This window comes from Manacus vitellinus, unplaced genomic scaffold (assembly GCF_001715985.3).
Source record: "Manacus vitellinus isolate BGI_N305 unplaced genomic scaffold, ASM171598v3 ctg7180002433321_pilon, whole genome shotgun sequence".
Taxonomy (NCBI): domain Eukaryota; kingdom Metazoa; phylum Chordata; class Aves; order Passeriformes; family Pipridae; genus Manacus; species Manacus vitellinus.
In genome coordinates, this window is record NW_021938465.1 from 17083 (window position 1) to 31744 (window position 14662).

The following is a 14662-nucleotide window of genomic DNA, read 5'->3' on the forward strand; positions in this document are numbered from 1 at the left end:
CATTTCCAATACATGTTCCTTGTCCATTAATTTGAGACATAGTGAGACCTATTTCTTTTTCTCCCCATCTGCACTGACTTGGGTTATCTTCAGTGCTGAAATTGAAAGTGAGATTTAACCCTACTCCCTCATAAAAGGGAGGTCTCACATTATAACATAACCAACAAGATTCGGTCATATCTGGATCAGTGTAATTAATAGCTTTATATGAGGCCTCTACCATGTTCAGCATTGATCCTACTCCCCCATATGATACCTCGTCCTTTTTGACTGATTCGGTGGGAAAGATTTGGGTAGCCTTTGACTCCTGTGACGCTGGTCTGGTGAGGACTTTACTCTCCTTCTCCCTTTCTCTTTCCTGATTGTTATCTCTGGATTCTTTTATCTCCAGATTGGATCCTAGAAACTGAGAATATGTCGTTAATGGCTGTTTTCTTATGGTCACATATTCACCTGGATCTGCGGACAGTCGATCTAACCTTACTCCCCATGTTCGGCCAGTTAACCATCCCCGGTCCTCATGGTTAAGAACTTGAACCTGCAAATATTCACAATTAGAAGGTTCATTAGGGAGTACAAGTCCTCCCAAGGCAGGTGGAGTACAGTGTGGGGGTCCCCACTGCACCCGTAAGTACGTGTCTGGTCTCTCAGGTCTCCAGGCAGTAGCTATTGTTTCACAACCCCAATATCCACAGTGATAGTGCCCTGGATAATTACAGAAAGACTTCCCTGGATTAGAAGTTGGGCACCAATATGTGGCTCCTTTGTTAACTGTCACAGAAGGTTTCTTCCCTCCTTGTCCACATTCCTGGGGTATATTGGCCATCAGCAAATCACACACTGTCACATTGAATCTAGGACTTATAGCGGTTATGACCTTCCTCACAACCTTAGAATCCTTTGACCTAATTATAGTCCATTCAAATGGTTGGTGGGCACATCCCAGAGAACTCACTAGAGTTATTAAACCAACAATTAGTAACCAATTTTGCCCCATTTTGTCTGAGTCCCTCCTCACCGTTTTCAGTGACTCTTGTTCTTTATTCCCCACACGCATATCTCTCTGCCTCCCCTCGTCTATTCCTGTGCAGGGAACAGCGAGGTTTTTGAGTTCTTCTCGGCAGCAGAGATATTCTTCAAGGGATAATTTAGCTCACTGAATGTTCGGACTGAGACTCGTCTACTTCAAGATTTTGGACTTGGTCAATCAACCCCAATAGATCAATGTGTCTCCTATTAGGTTTCTCCAATTTCCAAGAAAATCTAGTTCGGCATAACTCTATTAATGCTTTATTCCAATTGTTTTCATAAATTTCCCAAGTCTCTGGGACTAACCACTCCCAACCACAAAAGGCTTTTATTATTTCCGCTTTGGCTAATTGCTCCCTTACTGATTCGTCAGACCTTGTTCTGCACTTCATACAATAAGGTTGTCCCCTTATCGACACACAGCGTCACCTCTTACCACATTTCTTACATTCACACAGTACCCAACTGTAATGTGTGGACTCTGGATGTTTTATACAGGGTATTCCATGCGGGTTACGTCCCTCAGGTATGTCCGTTTCCACTTCACAGCAAAAGGGTAAAACTGTTTGAGTTCCTATAACCTTATACAGTCCTGAGCCTCCAGTCTGTTCAGGTATCCTTTCTAAGTTCCAGAAGGCAAAATGCACTCTCCTTAGAGTCTGTTCTTGGGGTATCTGCAAAAAAGAATACAGGCTGGGCCTTACTGCTTCTTCATCAAAGTCCATCTGCGGGCCGTACTCTTTCAAATTTCATCTGTAAATCTCCTGGATTCGAGGTCACTTTCCACTCTGGTCCTGTTACTGGTCCCTTCACTCGTGATGCATGGGTCCACCCTCGCTCAGCTGTCCTTATTGCGGTATCTGTAGTAAGAAGAACAACAAAGGGCCCCTCCCATTGTGGAGTTAGAGATGTTTCCTTCCAAGTTTTAATTAGCACTTGATCACCCGGTTGAATCTTATGGATAGCTAAATCTAAAGGTGGTCTTTGAGTCACTAGTCCCTTCTTTCTTAACTCCTGTCTCCTCTTCATTAACTCAATTACATACTCTCTTAGATGTGTGTCTTCAACCTCAGGATGATCTACCGGGGTCCCGAACTCATAAGGCATACCATACAACATTTCAAAAGGTGAAATACCAGTATCTGCCCGAGGTTGAGTTCTGATGTACAGCAGTGTCAAAGGGAGACACATTACCCAATTCATCTTTGTTTCCAACATTAATTTGGTCAAGTGTTTCTTAATTTCTCCATTCATCCTCTCTACTCTCCCCGAACTCTGAGGGTGCCAAGGGGTATGATATTCCCACTTGGTACCTAGCAATTCTGTTATTCCTTGAATTACCTTTGAAGTGAAGTGAGTTCCCCTGTCTGAATCTATCACAGTGACCACACCATACCTAGGTACAATCTCTTCTAATAAGATTTTAGATACCACTTTAGCTGTGCACCGAGCAGTGGGAAAAGCTTCCACAAAGTGTGTCAGATGATCCACTAATACCAATAAATACTGATACCTCCCCACCTTTGGCAACTCAGTGAAGTCAACTTGAATTTTCTCAAATGGTCTTTTCGCTAATTCTCTCCCTCCTTTGACTTTATCTCTCAAATATCCTTTATTCACCTTCTTACAAGTCAGGCATCCCTCCAGGACCTTTTTAGCTATATCATACACTCCAACACATACATATCTGTTCCCAAAATGGTCTACCAAGGCTTGGGTACTCCAATGCGTCTGCTCGTGCAGCCTTCTCATAATCTTACCAGCGAGGCCCTTAGGGATTACTTCTTCCCATCTGACAACAACCACTTTCCCTGTTCTTCCCTTGCACCGGCTTGCAACAACTTCTCTTTCTCTTGATTGCTAAAAGACTTAGGAACTTGTTCACTTCCTGGCTCTTGTTCACTCACCACTAACAGAGCTGCTTTCTTTGCCTCAGCATCAGCTAGATTATTTCCTCTGGTTGTCATTTTCAATCCCCTCTGGTGACCTTTTACATACACTACTGCAATCCGTTTTGGACCTCTCAAAGCTCGCAACACCTCTCGAATCAGACTCTCATGAACCAGCCCTTTTCCTTTCGCATTTGTCAGCCCTCTTTCTTCCCATATCTTTCCAAACGTGTGTACTACCCCAAAAGCATATTTTGAGTCCGTGAATACAGTCCCTATTTTCCCTTCCAACAATTGAAGAGATCTTAACAAGGCATAGAGTTCACATACTTGAGCCGACCAGGTGCCACACAAAGATCCAGATTCCCTGACTTGCAAGGTAGCTCCATCCACTATAGCATAGCCTGATCTTCTTTTTCCATCTACCACTCTGGACGAACCATCAATATAAAGTTTTTCACCTGTATCTAATTCCTCTTCCTCCAGATCCTCCCTAATTTTCGTCTGGAGGTTTATGACCTGGGTGCAATCATGTACCACACCTCCTTGAGGTTCACCATATAAAAACTGAGCTGGATTCTGCAAATGAGTTACTTCCAACTCCAGCTTAGAGGTATTTAGCAGAATGCTCTCATATTTCAACAACCTGCTATCTGTCAACCACTTTTCTGCCCTCTGTTTTAATACTCCTCTAATATCATGAGGAGTATACACCTTTAAATCTCCACCAAAAGTAACCTTCACAGCTTCTTCCACTAAGAGTGCAGTAGCCACTACAGCCTGCAGACAGGTAGGCCAACCTCTGCTGACTGGATCTAGGATTTTTGAATAATACCCTACTGGTTTCTTATGTTCAGCCCACTTCTGAGTCAATACCCCATAAGCTGTTCCATTCTCCACATTCACAAATAGATAAAAGGGTTTTCTGATGTCTGGAAGGCTAAGTACGGGAGAGTTCATCAAGTCTTCCTTTAATATCTCTAACTTACCCTCATCTTCATCAGTCCACTTTACCAACTTTTCCTTAGCCAATTTTTCATATAAAAATTTTACTTTATTACTATAGTTCTCTATCCATTGCCTACAATATCCCAAAAGTCTTAACATCTGTCTGATTTGCCTTTTGCTTTTAGGTGCAGGCATGGATAATATTCCCTTTACTCTTTCAGGATCTAATCCCTTACATCCTTTACTTAGCCAATGTCCTAAGTACTTTACTTTCTCCTCTGTAAACTGTAACTTAGACTTAGACACTTTAAGGCCTTTGTCACCCAGAAAGTTCAGAAGCCTAATACTTTCTTCCCTTACAGACTCCGCATCTTTCCCTGCTATCAGCAGGTCATCAACATATTGTACCAATACTGTTCCTTCCCTAGGTTTGAAGGACTCTAACAGTTTCTCCAAAGCCTGCCCAAACAGATTTGGTGACTCTGTAAACCCTTGGGGTAAGACTGTCCACCTTAATTGCTGCTTCCTGTGGGTGTCGGGGTCTTCCCATTCAAAGGCAAAATAGTTTCTACTTTCCTCTTTAAGAGGACAAGTCCAGAAAGCATCCTTCAAATCTATTACACTGTACCATTGATGTTCTGAGGACACTTGGCTTAATAGAGTGTATGGGTTAGCAACCACTGGGAATCTTGTTACTGTTCTTTTATTCACTTCTCTTAAATCTTGCACCAACCTATAAGTCCCGTCTGGCTTTTTAACCGGTAAAATGGGTGTATTATGAGGGGACATACAAGGTTCTAATAACCCTTTTGCCAATAATCTTTCTACAATAGGATTAAGGCCCACTCTCCCTTCATTTGGGATCGGGTATTGTTTTACCCTAATAGGTCTATCTGGATCTTTTATAGATATTTCAAATGGCTCAACATCTATCCTCCCCACAGTCTCAGAAGTAAACCACACCTCTGGGTTTATTTTTGTCTCATCTTCTGCCGTAAGGGCATAAATTTTTACTTTCAGCTGTTGTTCTGAGACTTCTAAATTAATCCCCAATTCCACCATTAAATCTCTCCCCAACAGATTATACTCTGCTTCTGGAACTAACAAAAATGTTCCCAAGGCAAATTTATTGGAAGCCTCTATTTCAACGTTCTTAATTATAGGTACTTTAAAAGGTTCCCCTTTAGCTCCAATCACTTGAACTTTGTCAGATGAGATTTCACATCCTTGAGGTAGTTGTTGTACAGTTGATCTCTCTGCTCCCGAGTCCACAAGGAACTCAATAACTTGTTGCTGAGGACCCACTTTTAATTTTATCAAGGGCTCTGTATTCTTTGGAGTCCCCAGCAGATAGAGCCCCTGACCCCCCTAGTCTTCTAAAAAAATCTGCTAGTCCCTCTGCTTCTTTTTGCAATTCCTCTGAATATGTCCCTTTTGACCACAATAATGACACTCAATTTCTCTGAAATTTACCTTCCTACTCCGTCTTGGCTGTGCCTGATCATGGAGCCTAAAGGATTCTTTTCTCTCTTGTTCCCTGTTACTATTTTGTTCTCCTTTGATAGCTGCTACTAAAACCCGTGTCTGTCTCCTCTGCATATCTTCCTTTTTCTTTTGCTTCTCCTCCTCTCTTACCTCATCTCTCCGAACATACACCTCCTGAGCTTCTCTTAACAACAAATCCAAGCCTTTTGTTTGCCAATCTCTATTCTTCTCTAACTTTTTCCTGATATCCTCCCACGATCCCTGGACAAATCTAAGTTTGAGTACCGCCTGTCCCATGGCATCATCCTCAGGATCCATTCCTGAATACAGTTGAAAACTCTTTCTCAATCTCTCCAACCAATCTGTGGGTGACTCGTCCTTCTTTTGATATTCCTTAAATGCTCTATCTATGTTCTGCCCTCTAGGGACAGATTCCCTTATTCCTTGCACTATCATGCCTCTTAGGTCGTCCATTTTGGCCCTGTCATCCGGTCTCTGATTATCCCAATTAGGTTTCTCAACGGGCCACTTTGTCTCAGCAGCCGGTCCCTGCTGATGCCTCCTATCCCAATTTCTCATGCCAGCTACTCTAATCATCCCCCTTTCTTCTACCGTAAACAAGATGCCCAGTATAGCTTGCAACTCGTCCCAGGTGTAGGTATTTGGTCCTAAGAACTGATCGAATCTTTCAGAAACCCCTATGGGGTCCTCTAGTAAATTCCCCATTTCCTTTTTAAAAGCTCGTACGTCTCCAGAGCTAAGGGGTACCGCACAAATCCTATCCCTCCTTGTCTTCCCGTCAAAGCGGTCTCACGAAGGGGGTATAACTGTGACTGTAGAGGGGGGTGTTCAGTTTTTCCATGAGTCGATGTCATGTCATGATTTAAGAACGACTCACTGGCCCTTTCGGCTGATAGAGGTGTAGAGGTAGATGTTAAAATGGTAGGCTCTCTCCCTTGCTTAGACAAAATGGCGGACTCCAGCCCTTGTGCAGGCAAAATGGCGGATTCCCGCCCTTGCTCAGGCAAAATGGTGGACTCCCGCCCCGTTGGACACAAAATGGTGGGTTCCCGCCTTTGCGCAGGTAAAATGGCGGATTCCCGCCCTTCTAATGGTAGAATAAAAATTTCCCGCCCTTGTGTGAGTGAAATGGCAGATTCCTGCCCTTGCTCAGGTAAAATGGCGGGCTCTGACACTGTTGGAGCACTGGGTATCACTTTACTAGCTCCACTATATGGGGGAATATAAGGTGGAGGTGAACTCCGAAATTCAGGATCCCTACTAGAGTCCACTTGCTTCCCTTTTTCTTTTAGAGGAAATAGCCGGGTAGGTGTACTAGCTCCCAGCCAAATAACGGCATATTGACTTTCCTCTAGACAATAGGGTCTCTTATCGCTAACATAATAATTCAGGATCTCACAAATCCAGCCTTCTAAGGTACCATAAATTGGCCAATACACGCCATCTCCGATCTGTCTACCTCCCCACACTTCAACACAATAATAAATCAGCTTATCCCTCGACTTCCCGAGAGTTTGTGGGTTACTATTCCGACTTCTCAACAATATTCCTAATGGGCTGTTTGCTGGAATGCCCTGCGACCTAGCCTCAAAGCCGCTTTCTTCACATCCTCTCTCCTCCAGAGGATCTATTTTCGTCTTGCTCACAACTCCACTTCCCTTTTCGGTAGATAAATCCCTAACACGGTTCCTTTCACTCTGGGAGCTGCAGCTGCCTAGTACAGACTGTCTTTTCTCCCGAGGACACTTCTTCGCCATATAGATTTTACTCCCTAGTCCTTTTCCCCTCCAGGAACCACCAGACCTCAGGAGTTGTTCCTCATCAGAGGACCTGCCTGGCTACTCTACTGTACAGCCACCCATGGGTGAGGAAACCTTGCTCTTCCCCGAGTCCATCTTCTGGGGTGCCTTCTCTCACACACGCACTCACTCAAAACACAAACGCTTCCCCCTGGTCGTGGTCTGCTCCCTCGTGGGCTACAGAAACCGCACTACTGAGGGGTCCACAATCACTTCGTTCTCAGAGAACGTCTCAGGTAGGCACACCCCAGGACCCCCTCCCAACCGCCAAGGGGGTACGCTATACTCACCTCTCCTCGGATGAGTCTTCGCTCTTTCTGGCAGCGTCACTCTGGACACTGGAGCGGACCCTCCCCAACCGGACAAACCACAACCACAGCCGCCTCGCCTTTGATCGGCTGTCGCCCTCAATCAGAGCTCACCACAAATCCTAGCTACCCTTGAGCTAGACGTTGTCCGGACCCGCATGCAGAGATTATGGAGACCTGTAGAAACCCAGTTCCTTTTGCTTGTTTGCCTTAATAAACTGGTCGGTATGGAGAAGCTGAATAATAGAATCTCCTAGGGTCGTCCAAAATGGGACGGGGGCACCCTCCCCAGAGAGTGTTTCTATCACTCAGGGGGTCTCCATCTGAGTCACGGCACCAATTGTAATCAATAGAATGAGGTTATAATTTCGGTTGCAAGGTAAAACAAAGGTTTATTAATGCTAACAAGCAAAAGCGGCCAGCCGGGCGGCCGGGGAGACCCTTGCTCCACCACAGTCCGCAAAATGGGGAACCAAAACAGCAACAATTATACCCTTTGTTGACGCCACCCCCCCAAAGTCATGTTCATAGTCCATTGGTGGGAGGTTCGCGGGCTGCTCCCTGCTTGGTTCCTCTTTCGCGGGCAGATCTGTGGTTGGCTCCTCCACTCGCGGGCATCTGCCGTTGCTGAGGGGCTTCCACCAATGATTTTAAAGTCATTAGTTCCTATGAGGCCGTGGTCCTGGAATTTTCCATCGGGAGATGTCATCTAATCATAGGACTCCTCGTGGCTTGCCCCTCCATCTTAGTCCATATCAATATGCCTGTAATTAAACAGCTCCAAAATACTGAGTCACTCTGCGTTGTGTTCTACAGCATACAAACTTGTGGTTAGATATTTCATAATCAGTCAACTCATGACTCTTAACAATGTGGTTAGTAAAATACAGCAACTTTATTAACCCCTTTGAGCAGCAAATTTCCTGGGTTTACTTATAACACCAACAGCTAGAATTTTTTACCGAATGGAGTGCCAGTTGTGCTACAGGAGTTGCAAAACCTAGGCAGAAAGGACACCCTCTCTTTGGTGTTTCTGTTGACATGCTCATGGGTTTTGGTCAGTACAACAGTGCATATTTGCAAAATCAGTTTCCAAATGAGGTATTAAAAACTAGTCAGGAATTGGCTTATAAGTCATTGCTTATGATAAGGGATGCAAAGTCAAGACTCCCATGTATTTCAATTGAGCAAGGACCCTCGGAACCGTACGATCAATTTGTAGATCGTTTAAATGAGTCAATAGATTCAGATCCAGACATAGATGATAACATGAAAGCAAAATTCTTAAACATGTTGGCCTATTATAATGCTAATGAAAATGCAAAACAGGTTTTGGGTACACTACCTAGGAGTCCCACTACAGCCCAGTTTTTAGAAGCTGCTGAAAACATGGTCCAACAAGAGAAAGCAGCCTATTCAGCTGATGCTACAACTGCAGCTATAAAACCCCTTTTGTCTGTGGAGACTGACACTTCTTCAGATTCAGACATAAGTTCTGATGATGATGAAGAAAATAATGCTGGAGTTTAGAACAAATCAGCAACATTCCCAGAATTTTTTCAGAATTATTAAATAATAGAATTAGTATAGTGGAGTTTGTTGTAGAATAAAGCTGTTATAAGTTTAGAATTATTAACATAAGAGTATTTAGTAAAGAAATCAGTGCTTTAAGAATTTTTAACACACTTTCGCACAAAGAAAAGGGGGAAAAGAGAGATATCAGTTTTCCTCTATTGACTTGCAAAAGTGTTTCATATGTTTTAAGTTTTTTGGGCACAGGTGTTCTCTGATTATCTGCACATAAATGAAACCCTGGAAAGAAGCTGGTTCTTGAAAACAAGGCTGATGTTGTTGCTGTTGTAGGTAACAGTGAATTACCAAAAGGGCACAGTATTCAGTCTTATTGAGAGCACAATTTATGAGCACAATTTTTTGATATTTCTAAAGCACATAAGTAAGTTAGGAAGCACATAATTATAGAGGTTTAGAATTCAAGAAAGTGTGTTGTGTGAACTTTAGATTCTTCACTATATATTAGTAGAAGAAAGTTTATCTATTTGGTTAAGAAGCTTTAACATCATAAGGTACTAAAGAATTATAACTTTTTAGCTCATAAAACACAGTGATATGGAATTCAAAAGTATGATTGTGTGAATGATTGACAGTGGCCACTGTGAGAGTTTGTATGTTTGCATGTGTGTGTGAATGCATGATGATTAATGTGTTTTGATCCATCAAATACACAAACATCTTCAAATACAGAAGACACATAACAAAAATAAATGGAGTTCCATTTCCAGAAGTGTTTTATATTGAATAAAGATTTTTCAAGAATAAATCCTATATTTAGAAAAGCACTTTTAAGAAAATTTAAGAGCACAAACCTTGAAGTTATTAAGTTGTTAAGTTTGTTAATGTACTATTATTGTTATATGTAATCATGTTTGTTGATATGTTATTGGTACAATAAGGAGTATTACAGAAATGCAAATCAAATTGTTCAAGAACAAAAAAGGGGATTTGTCGTAAGGCAAAAATTGTGTGAACAATTTTCTTTACATTTCTGTGTGTTTCACCTTAGCATGGTTGGGTGCAGATAGTAAAAAATGCTGCACCACTAATATGGCTGCAGGCCTTGTGCCAAGATGCCAAGGAGGAGTTTTTGGCAGGTGAATAAAGTTTTCTCAACTCCTATGACCACCTGTTGTGGTCCAATTAGCAGTGAACAGCAGAGCATGTTTTCCTTATGTAACCAATGTAGTGTGAACAAGAAGCTGAGCGTCATGAGCACTATATAATCTGTCTTTCTCCTAATAAATCCGACATTTGCCTGATCATATTGATCCTGGAGCAATCTGTCCATACCCTTCCATCGATACCCATTCCCATTCCAGGTGTTCCCAACCCAGTTCCTGGTGGCTCCATTCCACTTCCTGGTGTCCCCATTCCCATTCCTGGTGTCCCTAACCTGCTCCCAGTGTCTCCATTCCCTCTCCCCGGTGTCCCCATTCCCAATCCAGGTGGCCCCATTCCCAGTTCCTGATGTCTCCATTGCCATTCCTGTTGTTCCCAGTCTGCTCCCAATGTTCCCATTCCCATTCCAGGTGTTCCCATTCCCATTCCAGGTGTCCCCATCCCCATTCCCCTTGCCCCCATTCCCATTCCTGGTTCCCAGGGAGGAACTGCCGGATGCCGGAGGGCGAGCTAGAATTTATTGCCCAAAGCAGGAGATTTTCACACCAAAATTAACCCCTTGGTGATGTCACCACTGTCCCTGTGATGTCACTGCTGTCCCCATAATGTCACCAATGTCCTTGTGATGTCACCAATGTCCCTGTGATGTCACCGATGTCTCAGTAATGTCATCGATGTCCCTGTGATGTCACCGCTGTCATTTCCCCTGCTGGTTTACCTTAAAACCAGCACACCAGGGCTGTGCCCAACGGGGGTCCCTGTGGATCATCCAACGCGGGTCCTCCCATGGCTGATGGAGTTGGAGCAGCGGCCGAAGCTCTTCCCGCAGTCGGGGCACTCGGGGCTTCTCTTACCGGTGGGTCCGTTGGTGGGAGGTCAAGGCAGAGCTGTCCCTGAAGCTCTTCCCACACTCCCCACACTTGTGAGGCCTCTCCCTGATGTGGATGCGAAGGTGGGTGTAGAGGGTGGAGCTGTCCCACATTCCCTACACGTGTAGGGCTGTTCCCCAGTGGGGATGTGCTGGTGGCTGAGCAGCTTGGTGCTTGTGCTGAAGCTCTTCCCACATTCCAAGCACTTGTAGGGCCATTCCCTGGTGTGGATGCAACGGTGTTTGCAAAGGCTGGAGCTGTCCCTGAAGCCCTTCCCACACTCCCCACACGTGTAGGGCCGTTCCCACTGTGGATCATCTGGTGTCGGAGCAGGGCAGAGATCTGATTGAAGTTCATCCCACATTCCCCACACATGTAGGGCCTTTCTCCACTGTGGATCATCTGGTGTTGGAGTAGGTTGGAACTCCGTTTGAAGCTCTTCCCACAATCCCCACACGTGTAGGGCCGTTCCCCACTGTGGATGCGACGGTGGTTGCGGAGGGTGGAGCGGTCACTGAAGCTCTTCCCACACTCCTCACACGTGTAGGGCCGTTCCCCAGTGTGGATGTGCTGGTGCCTCAAGAGGTTGCATCTCTTGCTGAAGTTCTTCCCACATTCCAAGCACCTGAAGTGCTTTTCCCTGCTGGGAGGCTGCTCAGGAACCACCAGCTCGCAGCTCCACCTCAAGCTCCGGCCGCCTTCCCGGCACACGCTGGCTCTTTCCTCCTCACAGCCCCCTGGGCTGGCTTTGGAGCCCCTCCTGCGGGGGCATCTCCGGCCCTTTTCCTCCCCGCTGCCTTCCTGCGCCGGGGAGCCCTTCAAAACGGCCTCTCCCACCAGGCTCTGCCGGGGGGATTTGTCCTCCGCACTCTCCGGCCTCACCTCGGGGCCTGGGGCAGGAACCAACAAGGACACGCAGGGGATTTGCCTCCGGCCCACAGGGAAGCCCAAGGACATCCCCCCAACTCCGACCCCGGCAGGACGGCCACAAAAGACAAAAGACCCACCCAAAGGGGCACTGACTTCCTCCTCACCTGCCTGGGGGGCCCAAGGCATCTTCCTCTTCCTCGCAGCCTCCTCCTCCATCCGCCCAAGCTTTGGGAAGCAGAAATCCTGATGGGAAGGGGGGAAACAAGGGGTGAGCGCGTTGCCTTGGGGGTTCCTCCTGCCCAAGTCCAGCTCTAGGACTCACCGGGCATCTTGTGCCCATAAAAACCCCCCAAAACACCAACAATCAGCCCAAAAACCCCTCGCAGGAGTTCCCCCTCTCTGCTTTCTGGGGTTAGGGGGGTCCCCCCTGTCTGGTCTGATGGCACTTCTGCCTGCATTGGGGGTCCCCCTTCTCTGGGCTGCCGGGGGTCCCGTGACTCAGGGGTGTTCCCACTCTCCGGGGTCCTCTTTAGTGTTGCCAGGGGGTCCCAGGGCTCACTTCTCCCCACTCTGCCTCCCGGGGCCGGCCGGCCCTCCTCTCTCGGCTCCCATCCTCACAAACCTCTTGGCGCTCTCGGCTCCCACCCCGCCTCAAGGCCCCCCCTCCTCTCCACACTCCAAGGCCTTCCCCCTCTCCGGGACCCCCGCTTAAGGGGCCCGGCGCTCCCTCTCTGCTCCCCCCCCTCCAGCATTCCGGGGGTCCCCCAGCTCCGGGATCGCCCCTCTCCGCTCTCCCCACTCCGCGGCTACCGGGGTTCCCCCCCGGCTCTCACGGGGGCCCCCAAACCGCTCTCGCCCCCCCCGCCATTGCCCAGCGACCGCCAGGACCTTTTGGCTGCTCTTCTTTGTGCTCCCGCTCGGCTCCTCCCTCGGCTGGGCCGCCGCTTTTGGCGGGTTTCCTCCTCCGGGATCCGCCCCCTGCAGCCCTTCCCCCCCTGGACCAGCCCCCTTGGGCCTCCCTTGGGCCCCCCTTGGGCCCCCCTTGGGCCCCCCTTGCCCAATAAGTCTGATTATACAGACAAGCAATTGGTTTTAACCCACAAAACCCAAATGTATAACCCAGCACCCTGGGGCATGAACAAAGTGGTTTTCCTTGGCCCCCCCCCGAGTCCAAAGTAAAGGGAGAGGGGAAAAAAACCTGCTGGTGGGAGAGCTGTTGCAGTCTGGTCAGAAGTGGTGATTGCAGTCCAGTTGAGGGTGGTGGTCTCAGTCTGGTTGAGAGTGGTGAGCTGCAGCCTTCCTCTGGATCCCACGAGTGGTGGAAAGGTTCTGAAACTCCAGGTTTATATATTCTCCAGTTCAGGCAGGAATGGTCAGTGATTCCCTCAGAGCGGGGAATTCCATAAAAGGATGCTTAGTTCTTCCCTCAGAGCGGGGAATTCCATAAAAGGATATGAGGATTCTCAGAGCAGGGAATTCCATAAAAGGGTATGAGGACAGGGACACCCCCCCACCTCGCAGGCCCCCTCCCCCGACAACAGTTCCTGGGAAAATGGCATGGAAGGCCATAGAATACACACTTTTGGGCTACACCCATCCAGTGAGGAATCGGTCCCAGCTGTTCTAACTAGGACACTGTGTCCGTCATCGCTGCCATCATCATCATCATCGGCCTCGTGGCAGTCGGTGTCTGGAAGCTCCGATCCGGTAACTCCCGGGATGGGGGTCGGCAAGGGGCACGGATCCGCCCGGCAGCATTCCGGGGATCCTGTGCCACGGGTGCTGATCCCACTTTCTTGCCATAGGGAAGAGGGAGGGGAATGGATACGACCCCGCGCCCACCAGTGAGTCCCAGCAGCGTGTGTGGATCCAGATCCTCTGTGCAGGGATCCCAGGATGGATGCCGGGATTCCAGAGGGGAATGGGGGCCTAATGGCTGGAGTGGGATTGGAAGGGGATTGCAGCTCAGGGCAGGATTCCAGAGTGGGGTCAGGTGGAATTGTGGACTGGGATCAGGGCTGGATTCTGGAGTGGGATTGGCGTGGGATGGATGGAGTGGGATTGGGATAGGATGGACGGAGTAGGATCAGGTGGGATTCCGGAGTAGTTCCTACTCTCCCTGGGCTTCACAGCCGGCTCCATCCTCTGGGATGGGAACAGGGACATGGTGACTCCTTTCCCCGCTCTCATCCCAGCAGGAATCACGGCCTGAGCGATCCTGGAGCTGGATCTGCCCCTTCCCTCTCCCTGTGGAAAGGCAGGAGCTGCTGGCAGAGCTCATCCCGCTGCTCCCACCCACCCCGGCCCCCCTGCGGCTCTTCCCAATGGATCAACTTCCTGCTTTTTCCCGTGTGAAATCCAGGACCACAATTATTCCTGAGGCTTTAATTTGGGTGTGAAAATCTCCTGCTTTGGGCAATAAATCCTGGCTCCCTCCTCCGGCATCCGGTAGTTCCTCTGTGGGAACCAGGAATAGGAATGGGGACAGGGGGGACTGGGATGGGGACATTGGGAACAGGGATGGGGACACTGGGAGCAGGTTGAGAACACCAGGATTTGGAATGGGGACGTCGGGACTGGGATGGGGACATTGGGGACTGGGATGGGGACACTAGGAGTAGGTTGCAGACATCAGGAATGGAAATGGGAATACCAGGTGACAATGGGGAATGGGGACACCAGGAGCAGGATGGGATGACCAGGAGAAAGTTGGGGACACTGGAACAGGCTGGGGTCATCAGGAATGGGAT

At 47.7% G+C, this 14662-nt stretch overlaps 1 long non-coding RNA gene across 2 annotated transcripts; it reads left to right on the forward strand.

Moving 5' to 3' along the window:
* Window positions 1-13547: 13547 nt before the first annotated feature.
* LOC115307244 lies at window positions 13548-14247 on the forward strand. 2 transcript variants are annotated; one of them, XR_003915630.1, is made up of 3 exons: window positions 13548-13619; window positions 13718-13756; window positions 14108-14247. It is a non-coding gene; the product is annotated as an uncharacterized LOC115307244 (long non-coding RNA). The 2 variants fall into 2 exon arrangements; XR_003915629.1 differs by having other exon boundaries at window positions 14111-14247.
* Window positions 14248-14662: the final 415 nt, after the last annotated feature.